A 14,120-nucleotide genomic window follows, 5' to 3' on the forward strand; every position below is an offset into this window, starting at 1 on the left:
ATTATTTCTCCGCTCTCAAGTTCTACATTTCAGTTCACATTTCATCGCTCCCAAAGTTCATTTATTATTTAACTGGTTCCAGCCAGTATCCACTCCGTGCTAACAACAGTCTGGTTCCAGCCAGTATCCACAGCAGCTGTTTTACCTTCAGCAACCCAGCTCTTCCTGGAACACCAGCTGGTATAATCCTGGGTTATCTCCATTGCTACAGCCGGGCCTGGTAAGGACTTTCCATCTAGAAGATCATAAGAACTATCTCACACTACCAGTGCCCTGTGGCTCCTGCCATGCTGTAGTACTCAGGAACTGTATTTATTCTTTGCTGACTTTTACGTTTTCTTTTATTGCTGCTGTGATGCGGAGTTGTCATAATAAACATCATTGACTTTTATCTAAGTTGTCGTGGTCACGCCTTCGGGCAGTTATTATTCATGTTACTTACATGTCCAGGGGTCTGATACAACCTCCCAGGTTCCGGTACATCTCAGCCCCTACAACTGAGGCTGCCTCCCGTCAGCTCAGGCCCTCAGTTGTGACAGGGACTTTTTTGCTGCATCTGGCCCAGGACGACTTCTCATCATTGATGGGACAATAGATTCTGAATTATACCAGAGTATTCTAAAGGAAAATGTCAGGACATCTGTTCATAAGCTACATCTCAAGAGAACATGGGTCATGCAGCAAGACAACGACCCAAAGCACACAAGTCATCCATCCAAAGAATGGTTAAAGAAGAATACATTTTAAAGTTTTGAAATGGCCAAGTCAAAGTTCGGACCTTAATCCAATCAAAATGTTGTGGGAGGACCTGAAGCAAGCAGCTCATTGGAGGAAACCCACCAACATAAACAGAGTTGAAGCTGTTTTGTACAGAGGAATGGGGTAAATTCCTCCAAGCTGATGTTCAGGACTAATCAACAATTACTGGGAATGTTTACATGCAGTTTGTCACGATCCGGGTATCTGGACGCCATTACCTGCCATTTAGATGTCTTCTGAGACTGGCTCAGCGTTCCAAGTCCGGATCTCATCTGTGTCTACACTCTGCATATCCCTCCTGTCACTCTGAGATGCTGTCACAACGGCGCCATGTTTGAATCCAGCATGGCGTCTCCCGTCCTCTGCGGCCAGCGCCGCCATTACTACTATGTTTCCACATGGTTTCCCAAACCAGCTTTCCCTCCAAGTTCTAACATGGGCGCAGCCATGTTGGATCTAATCACATGCTCCAGTTTCACCAATCCACTGCCTCTGGAAATCTGCATAATTGCCCAGCCAATGCCTGCATAGCTGCAGGTATAAGTATCCTGTGCCTGGGCCAGGAAGTCGTCAGTGCTTTGTTTGTCATACCTTGTTCCAGTCTCTCTCTCTCTCTCTCTCTCTCTCCTGTGGCTTGTTTCTCCAGGTTCCAGCTCCTGTCTCGAGCATCCACAAAGAGACCCGCACCAGCTTTCCATCCTGCGGTGCAGCCTGACTCTGCAGTCCTCCGTGGCTGTCCCAGCTTCCAGTTTCCAGCCATTTACCATCTGCTTCCAGCAGGCAGCTCTCAGCAGATTCCAGGTTCTTCAAAGTACCGGTGTCGATCCAGCGGATCCTTACTTACCAGCAGTATCCACTACCACCGGTAATCATCCTTCAACTCCTCTGTTTCCACGTTCCCTAGCATCTTACAGTATCCACTCCGTGTTTCATCACCTGGCTGGTTCCATCCAGCATTCACTCTGTGACTTTATTACCTGGCTGATCTCATTCAGCATCCACTCTGTGTCTTACCACCTGGCTGGTTCCGTCCAGCAGATACAACAGCTTATTTAAGTTACCAGCTTCATCTGTTACATCTACTGGCATATTCCTCGGCTATCTCCACTACTACAGCCAGGCCTGGTATGGTTATTTCATCAAAGGACTTTAACAGCTCTTCTTTAACCTACCAGTGCTCTGTGATACCTTTTATGGTTCAAGTGATCCAGGAACTATATTATTTACCATTGCCATTATTTAAATGCTGTCTGTTATTACACGGAGTCTGTTAATAAACTTTTATTTTGAATTTTAACCTGGTTGTCATGGTCACACCTTCGGGTATCTTCCCACACTTACATGTCCAGGGGTCTGATTAAACCTCCCCTGTTTAAGTTCCTTTCAGCCCCTACAACTGAGGCTTCCTCCTGTCAGCCAAAACCCTCAGTTGTGACAGTAAGCACTGACCATATGAATCCAGCCGGAGACCAGGATCAAGCGGCCAGGCCGATGCAAGAACTGGCAGCCAGACTCAAACATCAGGAGGCTGCACAAGGCCACATCATCCGCTGTCTCCAGGATCTCTCTACTCGGCTGTGTCAGGAATCGACTCACCTCAGTTACATCTGTCCGTCGGTGCGGACTCCGTCCGGAGTCACTGCATGTCACTGTCGTCCGTCACCCTGTCGTTGGATGTCGTCTCAGGCCTGGGAGCGCTCCTGATGTCAGCGGGTGTGTGAGCACGCCGCGTTCCTGCCGGGCCGCGGCATGGGCGCCGCCATGACAGTATCCTCCAGTGTAAGTGCGGCAGCCAATCCGGAGCTTGGCCGCACCTCTTTGTCTCACTCCAGCCAATGCCTGCCGATCAGGGGGTATATCAGGAGCTGCAGGGTGAGTCAGTGGTTGTCCTGAACTTTGTGTCACTCCTGCGACCCATGTGTCTGGATCTACTCTCCTGTTCCTCCGTGTTCCTGGATATTCTCCTGGTCCTCCGTGTTCCTGGATATTCTCCTGTACCTCTGTTACCTCCGTGGAACTACAAGCACCAGCATTACAGCAATACCTTTCTGGCTTCACACCTTCCACATCTACAGTGTGCTCCAGCCCTCAGCAGTAGAGACTCTCTCTCCAGGTGCATCCGGTCATCTCACCTGTGATTCAGCCTGCATGCTGCCTGTGCATTTCCAACAGCACAGTGGACATTAACATCAAGTCTCCTGCATTGCTACCAGGTTTGCTACCATTACTTCCACCTCTGCTGGCTCCACGTTTTAAACTATTCCGGTTCCATATCTGCATATTATACTCTGCCATAGACTTTCAGCTTCCAAGCTGTATAATTACCATTGCCATTACCATTGCCATTATCATTGCATTCTTTTGTTTATTTTCTGCTGCATTATTATCTGGACTTCCTTTGTTAATAAAACTACATTGTGCACATGCGCAGAAATCCAATCCTGCCTCCTCATTTCATTCCTCCTACCTCCACTGACCCACTAGCGCCCCCTCCGGGGACACAAGCTAAACCGACTCTGACAGTAAGTTCAGGACCGATGGACTCGGACGGTGGTCAGAGTGTGGGGTCAGGGGCCTTACAAAATCTGGTCTCCCGCTTGGATGGTCAAGAGGCTGTGCAGCAGCAGATATTCCAGTTTCTACAAGGGATGTCCTCCCGGATTGATACGTTACAACAATCTCTGCTAAGTGTGCCTGCGCCTCCAGTTCCAGTTACCCCTGCACATGCAAGTGTTGTGGGTTCTTCTTCACCGGCTGCATCAACTCCAGTGTCACGCTTGCACCTGCCTGTGCCTAGCAGGTATGATGGCAGTCTGAAGTTATGTCGTGGGTTCCTCAACCAATGTGAAGTCCAGTTTGAACTTTTACCTCACAATTTTCCCACGCCAAGATCCAAGGTTGCTTATATTATTTCACTGCTCTCTGGATCAGCCCTGAGTTGGGTGTCTCCTCTGTGGGAACGTGCTGACCCGTTGATGAACAACTATGCCGAGTTTGTGTCAATCTTTAGACGCATCTTTGATGAACCGGGTCGTGCAACATCAGCCTCCGCAGATCTCATCCAGCTTCGTCAAGGTACTCGCAGTATGGGCCAATACGTCATCCAGTTCCAGACGTTAGCCGCAGAGATTCAGTGGAATAACCAAGCCCTGGTAGCAGCCTTCTGGCATGGACTCTCGGATCGGATTAAAGATTAACTGGCAACCCGTGATATCCCTGAGCAATTACTGGAGTTAATCTCCCTATGTATCAAGTTGGACTCTCGCATCCGTGAACGCAACAGTGAGCGTGCTCGTAGTGAGTGTCGCAAACCAAGAATGGTACCTTCTGTACAGTTTCAGCCTCCACCTTCTGATGAGCCTATGCAAATTAATAGGTCCCCCTTAACTCCTGAGGAGCGGTCAAGGAGACTTCCTGAGAGACTGTGTCTTTATTGTGCGGCAACAGGTCACCAAATTAATTCTTGTCCAGTGCGTTCGGGAAACGCCAGATCCTGACTTGTAAAGGAGGAGTCAAGTTGGGATCTTCTAGACAAGCTCCTTCAACCCAAGATCTCATTCTTCCTGTGACCTTAGAGACGGCGGCTGGACTCCAATCTGCAACTGCGTTGGTAGACTGTGGAGCAGCGGGGAATTTCATCACTCAAGCTGCGGTGGACAAGTTTCATTTACCAGTCTGTGAACTTCCATGTCCAGTCTACATCACGGCAGTAGATGGTAGTCGTATTTCTAAGGGGTATATCGCTCAACAAACCAGGCCGGTGATACTGGGAGTTGGGTTCCTGCATTCTGAGTTAATAAAGTTTTTAGTTATTCCTCAGGCAACCCAGGAGATTGTGTTAGGTATGCCCTGGCTCCAACTACATAATCCGCAGAGTGATTGGGCTACGTTACAACTCGCTTCCTGGGGTTCACATTGCCGTCAGTCTTGTTTAGCCCAAGTTTGTCCTGTAAAGACTTCTGAGATTAAGACCCAGTCTACTCTTCCTGTGGCCTACCAAGATTTCTCTGACGTCTTCAGTGAAAAGGCCGCTGATGTCCTGCCGCCCCATAGAGAGTGGGATTGCCCCATTGACCTTATTCCTGGCAAGAAACCACCTAGGGGGCGCACTTACCCGTTATCTATTCCTGAAACCGAGGCGATGAGTGAATGCATCAGAGAAAACCTACAGAAAGGATTCATCCGTCCCTCATCTTCACCTGCTGGAGCGGGTTTCTTTTTTGTAAAAAAAAAAGATGGAGGACTACGTCCATGCATTGACTACCGGGGACTTAATGATATTACCATTAAAAACAGCTACCCGTTACCCCTCATTACCGAGTTGTTTGATAGAGTCAAGGGGGCCCGCATCTTCACCAAGCTAGATCTCCGCGGTGCTTATAATCTCATCAGAATCCGCAGCGGTGACGAATGGAAGACAGCTTATAATACTCGGGATGGCCATTATGAGTACCTGGTAATGCCATTCGGGTTGAGCAATGCCCCAGCAGTGTTCCAGCACTTTGTTAACGAAATCTTCCGTGACGTTCTGTACAAATATCTCGTAGTTTACCTGGACGATATCCTTATCTTCTCTCAAGACCTCTCTTCTCATCGTCTACAAGTCCGTGAAGTCCTCCGACGTCTTCGTGAGAACCGTCTCTACGGCAAATTATCCAAGTGTACCTTCGAAGTTTCCTCCATACCCTTCCTGGGGTATATAATTTCTGGATCGGATCTCCAGATGGACCCGGCAAAATTGGAAGCTATTGCCAATTGGTCCATTCCGAATACTCTCAAGTCCATTCAACGATTCATGGGATTCGCCAATTATTATAGGAAATTTATCCGAGGTTTTTCAACTCTCATTGCTCCTATTACTAGCCTAACTCGGAAAGGGGCAGATCATTCCAACTGGTCAGAAGATGCTTTGGCTGCGTTTCAGAAAATCAAGCTGGCTTTTATGACCGCCCCAGTTTTGTTGCAGCCAGATGTTAATAAGCCATTCGAGTTGGAGGTGGATGCTTCCACAGTAGGAGTTGGAGCTGTTCTCTCTCAGGTGGGTGCTGATGGGAAGGTTCATCCCTATGGTTTCTTTTCCCGCAAGTTCCTTCCTGCAGAAGTTAATTATTCCATTGGAGATCAAGAGCTTCTGGCGATCAAACTGGCCCTTGAGGAATGGAGGTATCTCCTGGAAGGGGCGAAGTTTCCATTCAACATCTATACGGATCATAAAAACCTGCTCTACTTGAAGGCAGCTCAGTGCCTTAATCCTCGCCAGTCCCGATGGGCTATGTTCTTCTCCCATTTTAATTTTAAGCTTCATTTCCGCCCAGGTTCTCAGAATATCAAAGCAGATGCTTTGTCCCGATCTATGGAATCTGAAGGCGAGTCGTCCGATCCAGTCCCACGTTCCATCCTGGATCCTGTTGCATTTGCTTCATCACAAGTTTCTCCTGCTCCGCCTCCTGGTAAGACTTTTGTTGCTCCTGAACTCCATTCTAAGTTGCTGTCTTGGGCTCATCAGTCTAAATTTACTGGGCATCCTGGTGTCCTAAAGACCTTCAAATTTCTCTCCGAGACATACTGGTGGCCGAAGATAAAAGTCAACATCAAAGACTTTGTGGCGTCCTGTCCTAAATGTGCGCAGCACAAGATTCCTCGTCAGTCTCCAGCAGGTCAGTTACAGCCATTATCCATTCCCAGCCGTCCCTGGTCACATCTGTCCATGGATTTCATCTCTGACCTTCCCTCCTCCCAAGGATTCAATACCATCTGGGTAGTGGTCGACAAATTTACCAAAATGGCCCATTTTGTTCTACTCCAAGGACTTCCTTCAGCTCCAAGACTTGCTCAAATCTTCCTACGGGAGATTTTCCGTTTACATGGACTACCCACTGAAATAATATCTGACCGTGGAGTTCAGTTTGTGGCAAGGTTTTGGAGAGCCCTCTGTTCTGCCATGCAAGTCCATCTCAAGTTTTCGTCAGCCTACCATCCTCAGACGAATGGGCAGACAGAGAGGGTAAACCAGGAGTTGGAGACCTTTCTGAGACTGTACGTATCATCTTCCCAAGATGACTGGGTGGATCTGCTCCCGTGGGCTGAATTCGCTCACAATTTCCGCTACCATACTGCTACTGAAACTACTCCGTTCTTCGCTGTTTATGGACAACATCCACGTGTTCCTGATTTTCAAGACCTTCCTAGCATCGATGTTCCTGCTGCCACTACTGTCCTTAGTCAGTTCTCGTCAATTTGGAGGAAGATTCATACTTCTCTCAAAAAAGCTTCTGCCCGGTATAAGTTCTTTGCCGACCGCAAAAGACGTGCAGTTCCCAGCCTGAAACCTGGTGATAAAGTTTGGCTTTCCACTCGGAACCTTCGTCTTAAAGTGCCTTCGATGAAGTTTGCACCACGCTTCATCGGTCCTTTCTCCAGTGAAAGAGTTCCTTGTCCTGTGGCCTACAAGCTCAAATTACCCCCTTCCTTACGAATTCCTAATGCCTTTCATGTCTCTCTCCTCAGACCATTAGTCCTGAATCGCTTCCAAAGAGCTCTTCCAGCTGGTCCCAGTATACAAACTCAGCGGGGCGTAGAGTTCGAGATAGAGAAGATTCTGGACTCCCGTTACCGGTATGGTCGTCTGCAATATCTCATCGACTGGGCCGGCTACGGTCCTGAGGAGAGGAGTTGGGTGAATTCCGCTGATGTCCACGGTCCCAGGTTGGTCCGTGTTTTCCACAGGTCTCATCCTTCCAAGCCACGTGGGTGTTCAGTGCCCACCCTTAAGGGAGGGGGTACTGTCAGGAATCGACTCACCTCAGTTACATCTGTCCGTCGGTGCGGACTCCGTCCGGGGTCACTGCATGTCACTGTCGTCCGTCACCCTGTCGTTGGATGTCGTCTCAGGCCTGGGAGCGCTCCTGATGTCAGCGGGCGTGTGAGCACGCCGCGTTCCTGCCGGGCCGCGGCATGGGCGCCGCCATGACAGTATCCTCCAGTGTAAGTGCGGCAGCCAATCCGGAGCTTGGCCGCACCTCTTTGTCTCACTCCAGCCAATGCCTGCCGATCAGGGGGTATATCAGGAGCTGCAGGGTGAGTCAGTGGTTGTCCTGAACTTTGTGTCACTCCTGCGACCCATGTGTCTGGATCTACTCTCCTGTTCCTCCGTGTTCCTGGATATTCTCCTGTACCTCTGTTACCTCCGTGGAACTACAAGCACCAGCATTACAGCAATACCTTTCTGGCTTCACACCTTCCACATCTACAGTGTGCTCCAGCCCTCAACAGTAGAGACTCTCTCTCCAGGTGCATCCGGTCATCTCACCTGTGATTCAGCCTGCATGCTGCCTGTGCATTTCCAACAGCACAGTGGACATTAACATCAAGTCTCCTGCATTGCTACCAGGTTTGCTACCATTACTTCCACCTCTGCTGGCTCCACGTTTTAAACTATTCCGGTTCCATATCTGCATATTATACTCTGCCATAGACTTTCAGCTTCCAAGCTGTATCATTACCATTGCCATTACCATTGCCATTACCATTGCATTCTTTTGTTTATTTTCTGCTGCATTATTATCTGGACTTCCTTTGTTAATAAAACTACATTGTGCACATGCGCAGAAATCCAATCCTGCCTCCTCATTTCATTCCTCCTACCTCCACTGACCCACTAGCGCCCCCTCCGGGGACACAAGCTAAACCGACTCTGACAGGCTGGATGGGATTCAGACGACCCTCCGTGGATCTGGCACGTCTGGTGTGTCCACCACAGTGACACCAGTTGTAACCCCACCCACCTTACCCATTTCCATTCCACGTCTTCATCTTCCAACGCCAGCAAAATTTGACGGATCTCCAAGGTTCTGCAGGGGATTTCTCAACCAATGCGAAATCCATTTTGAGCTTCAACCTGGCAATTTCCCCAGCCCTTGACTGGGTATCACCTTTATGGGAGAAGTCTGATCCCCTGCTGTCCTCCTCTACTGACTTTGTGGCAACATTCAGGCGCATCTTCGACGAGCCAGGCCGGGTAACCGCTGCTTCATCCGAGATTCTCCGTCTACGCCAGGGAACACGTACTGTGGGACAGTATCTTATACAGTTCAAAATCCTGGCATCAGAACTGGCCTGGAACGACAAGGCCCTGTATGCTGCATTCTGGCATGGCTTATCAGAACGCATTAAAGATGAGTTAGCTACCAGAGACTTGCCTTCTAAGTTGGATGAGCTAATTTCACTTGGCACGAAGGTTGATCTACGGTTCAGAGAGAGAGCAACCGAGCGAGGAAGATCATCCGTTTCTAAATCTTCTGCTCCTCCTCCTCGTCAACCATCTCCATCAATCAGGAGAAAGTAGCCTTTCTTGACATTAATATCTATAAATCTACCACAGGCAGCCTGTCCACAGAACTTTTTCGGAAAGAAACATCCACCAACAGTCTGTTATTCCAAACCAGTGCACACTTCCCGCCAACGGTGGAAAACATACCGAAAGGGGAGTTCCTCAGACTCCGAAGAAATTGCTCCGAAGATGAAGATGAAGTATTTAAACATAAGAGCCAGGAACTATCTCGCCGGCTGCATGAGAGAGGGTACAGTAAAAGATCTCTGAAAAGAGCTTATAAAGAGGCAACCAAGATACCAAGGAACACTCTTAGCTTTTCAACCAAGACCCCCAATAAACCAGATGATAAGATCAGGTTTATTGGAACATTCTGCCCGGAATGGAGACAGATCAAAAAAGCAATTGAAAAACATCTTCCCATACTTCAACTTGACGAGACCCTAGCACCATGGATAGACACCAATATTCAAATGAGCTGGAGGAGGTCAAGGAACATCAAAGACCTCCTTGTACGGAGTCACTTCCAATCCAGTACAATCAGGTCTAATACCCTGAGAGGCACTTTTCCATGTGGACACTGCAAAGCCTGTCCCCAGTTAGCCAAAATAAATACAATAACAGATCGCTACGGTCAACCAATATCTATTAAACAATTCTTTAACTGTAGCACACAAGGCCTGATCTACTGCATTGAATGTAGTTGTAATTTGAGGTATGTTGGAATGACGACCCGGAAATTCAAGGAGCGGATCCTGGAACATGTGGGAACCTGTCGGAATGCAGCCAGTGATCTCACACGAATGAGAAAACTGACATCGGTCGCCAGGCATTTTCATTCCTGCCATACAGACTTTCAAAAAGACCTTAGAGTCTTTGGCCTGGAAAAAGTCCAGTTAGGCATTAGAGGAGGGGACCTGACCAAGGAACTACTAAAGAAGGAAACAGAGTGGATATTCAAACTAAACACTTACAGACCAATGGGCCTTAATGAAAGCATAAATTATGGTGCCTTTCTTTAAATATCTACCTTTCTAATAAACGGCAAAGGTGATGGCCCAATGTCTGCAATCACCATCTTGCCTTGGATATCATCCAATTTTCCTCCTCTCTTAAAGTGTCAGGCAGAACACTAGTAACACCGATTTTTCTAATTTTTATTTCCTTGTCTCTCCTTCCCTTCCCCCTCACCAGCCCTATCCGCACCACGTACCACATTGTTTTTCACTTACCTCACTATGAATTGTTCACCATACACTGACCACTGGTTTATATATATTTCTTAACGCACCTGTGTGTTCACTTATCCTATCCCTCCCTTCCCCCATTTATCAAACCCCCCATATGTGTTCATTTACCATGCGCACACCCATAATTAATGGGTGTGATTTGTAACCCCACATCTATCAACATCAGCGAGAATAACAACCCACACGATTATCACATTTTCCAATCAAGTATCACCATCACACCTCTTACACGTACTTTCACTCTCACGGTGGATTGCACCACCTTATTCAACATTTGCCCATCTAGTTCTAATCTGACACATACACATACCTCATATCACTCCCAACACTACATCCTCATTTTTCCTACACTCACTCTCACCTAGGCACCACATAGGATTCTCCACCCTTATCCAAACGCTCAGTGGTTTTGGGGCCCTATTCAACACATAGCCAACAAAAGGTCCTATCTCATTATCCTTACTATGTATTATGTAATATACTATATAATATATGTTATACGTCGTAGATTTTATACATGTACTGTACATATGCAGTGTACTATATAGGGTATATTGTGCAATATATACTATATAATATAGGGTATATGTCGTAGATTTGAATATATATACCGTACAATTTACATATTTGATCTTTTCATTTCCAATATCAGCTAATTAGTAATGTATTGTCTTTTATCACCCCCTATATGTACATCACCCAGGTTTACATATCAATACTTCTTATTCAAAACTAAGGTATTGCAGTGAACCCTGTCCATAATATAACTAGGCCTATATCAAGCCCGGTGAGCCTCCGTTCCAGCAATTAACCAGACAGCAGGCAGCAATATACGGAATAGACTGGCCTTGGGAGCTCTAACACAGTCCCACCCGCTTGTCAGACGTATACTCTCGGTTGCCGAGCGACGGGACGCCTTAACCCAGACGCCATATCCGATCCTTGGATGGAAGATGACGTCACCTAACGCAGCTGAGGACACTTTGCATCCTAGCAACCAGACGCCGGAAACAGTTACCGGACATGACGTGGCGCAACAAGGCTGATGACTTATTAATAATTGTCAGAAACAGACGAGCGGCTATCCTTGCTGCCGTAGTGTATTACCCACTGTACTAACGAGGACACTGTACTAACGAGGACACCATTAAAGAGTTAATCAACATTCTCTCCCCCTCCTGGTGAGACATTCTTATCAAGGTACGATGCATAGGTTGCCTAGCAACCAGACTAAACACGTCACTTCCGCTGATTACAGCGGAGGCCTGAGGATGATCTCCGCTATTTAATCACATAGCAGCTATTGGCTGATAACCACTTATACAGGTATTTTTTTTTTTTTTTAATTCAATAATTTTTTATTAGAATTTTAAATTTTTCAAGAACATTTCACACAAAAAAAAAAGAAAACATGCATAACATTACATACATACCCAATATGCGCAAAACAACTGCACATATACAGAGCACATGGTACATCAATTATATATAATACCTCCTATATCGTATAGTCTCAGATGGACTATTCTTGAGAGTATCGCATCACAAACATGAATTTCCGAAACAGACACCAGTATATCAGATCAAGCACAGTAGAATACACTGAGTTTCTGCAAGGCCGGCCGCGGGGCAACCACCCCCAAAATGTACCGGGACAAAGTAAGGAGAAAGGCACATGGCAGGATTTTATGAATCCTTGAAGTATTTAGACTCTATCCATCTGCCCCAAATTGTACACCATTTCCTCTCCACCTTCCTCGCCAGGAACACAAATTTTTCGTGTGCGACAGTTTCGTTGACCAGGGCTATCCAGGCCTTAACTGTCGGGGCCTCACCCGCCAGCCACAGCCGGGCTATACAGACTCTGGCTAAAGCGCATAGGTTGATAACATATCTTCTGCTAGGTGGGTCTAGAGCTTCCTCGTCCACTATCAACAGGGTACATAAAGCAGGTGTGCATATGGCGGAGGGGACCCCCGTATCACCTATAGTGCGTATGACAGCCATCCAAAAACGAGACACGCCAGGGCACACCCAGAGCAGATGCCAGAAATCAGCACCCGTGGTTCCACACTTAGGGCATTGGGAGCTGTGAGATCCCCCAATATGTGACTTATACAGGTATTTAAACCCTAGCTATCACATTAGACCAGCAGCATTGGAAGTGAACAAGCCCGCAGGACGGGTGAAACGTGTTTTCCAGCATTTCAGCATGACCTATCTCAGCATTCCAGCATGAATCACTCCAACATCAACCAAGGACCTGAGGAGTAAATTTTGCATCCTGATATTCAGTGACTGACCCAGGGACCTGGGCAGGGACCGGTACAAACAAACCCCCCCCCCCCTCCCCCTTATTTTTGTCTATCTCCATTTGACTCCATTTACCAATGTAGTAAATCGGCACAATATAATTTTTGTTTGCCCCAATCAGGACAGCCCATGGATCGGGGCAGTGACTATTATATTATATTCTTCTCATCATTTCTCTTTTTTCAAATATTTGTATTTTTTTCTCTCTCTCAAATTGCCATCACTGTTGCTCTCTTTCAACCATATTATCATAATTACCCCTTTTTAACCACTAGGGTTTATTGTCATTTTTAAGGTGGTTTTTTTTTTTTTTTTGGTCACCCTCTCTGGATAGCCTTGAATAGAGCAGTGGCAAGTGTATAAGTATCCAGTCAACCATTGTTGCAGGGGCCTGCCTACCCCTATTACCTGTTATACTGTTTATAGGGGTACTCCCAAACATATCTGAGAATGTGGATTACCCTAATGCCTGTGCACCATGTCTGATGTTATAGTGCTGCAGCTTTGTATAAGGTGTCATATTTAGGCCTATCTAGGGATCCAGGCAGGAATATCACTATGTTCATCTGTCATGCTGCAAGGTATACATAGCATTTGCACATTGGTGTTTTTGCAGCATATGTGTGAATAAGTGTGACAACTGGCACCTATCAGGGCCTGTGCACCAACACTCACTCTCTCTATTGAAATAGAGGAATTACCGAATATATCCAACATTGCCAGTTACTTGGGTGTATACCTAATTAATATTTGTTTTTGACAGCATTTTGGTGTGATACCAAGCAGACATTCGTCACAATCTCCACTCAGCTCTCCTTCCTCTCTCCCCCTTTTTTTCTTCTCTCCCGTTTTCTCTGTTTCTTTTTCTGCCTTTCATCTTCAATCTCTTCATTTTTCCATTTCTCTATATATCTGCGGACTCTCATCCATGATCCACAGGTATATCCTGTGCCTAATATAGACAGCAGATCCGCCCCGTTCCTCTATCTCTCTCCCCATTCTTGTTTAGGTGCACTCTCATTGGTGAGTCGGCCATAGTAGGCCCAAGTAATTACTACCATACCCCACCGACAGAGCCCGATCTCGTCCGATCTTGGAAGCAAAACGGTGGTGGGCTGGGTCAGTATCTGTGAGGGTGACCCCCAGAGAATACCCGGTGTTGTAATTCATGACCTTCTCGATTCCAAGCCAACAGCAGGATCACCACATTTTCCTCCATTAATTTCTTTCGCCTATTTCACTAATCTACGCTACCTTTCCTAAGTACCGTCTTCCCTGACATGTCACAGATTTGACATTGGTCAATGCTAATAAGGATCTATACTCCTGATAACCTTTCGGTTCAATGACCCTTGGAGGTCCTATTAATACAAGCAGAGCTTGTGTTGGTGGGATAGGATCAGGGTGTAGAGCCAGAGTGTCTACATCCCTCCTGAAGTCTAATAACATAGACTAACCAGAACATTTCC

At 46.9% G+C, this 14,120-nt stretch overlaps 1 protein-coding gene and 1 pseudogene across 1 annotated transcript in view; one reads left to right on the forward strand and one right to left on the reverse strand.

Moving 5' to 3' along the window:
- LOC135057045 (oocyte zinc finger protein XlCOF6-like) overlaps positions 1-11,299 on the reverse strand; it is a 117,344-nt gene extending 106,045 nt beyond the window's left edge. The window contains exon 1 of the mRNA XM_063962915.1: positions 11,211-11,299. The gene's annotated coding sequence lies outside the window, so the exon portion shown is untranslated. The remainder of the gene's footprint in view (positions 1-11,210) is intronic.
- A 2,401-nt stretch (positions 11,300-13,700) lies between these two features.
- Positions 13,701-13,819, forward strand: LOC134897927 (5S ribosomal RNA; annotated as a pseudogene).
- Positions 13,820-14,120: the final 301 nt, after the last annotated feature.

This window comes from Pseudophryne corroboree, chromosome 3, assembly GCF_028390025.1.
Source record: "Pseudophryne corroboree isolate aPseCor3 chromosome 3, aPseCor3.hap2, whole genome shotgun sequence".
Classification (NCBI taxonomy): domain Eukaryota; kingdom Metazoa; phylum Chordata; class Amphibia; order Anura; family Myobatrachidae; genus Pseudophryne; species Pseudophryne corroboree.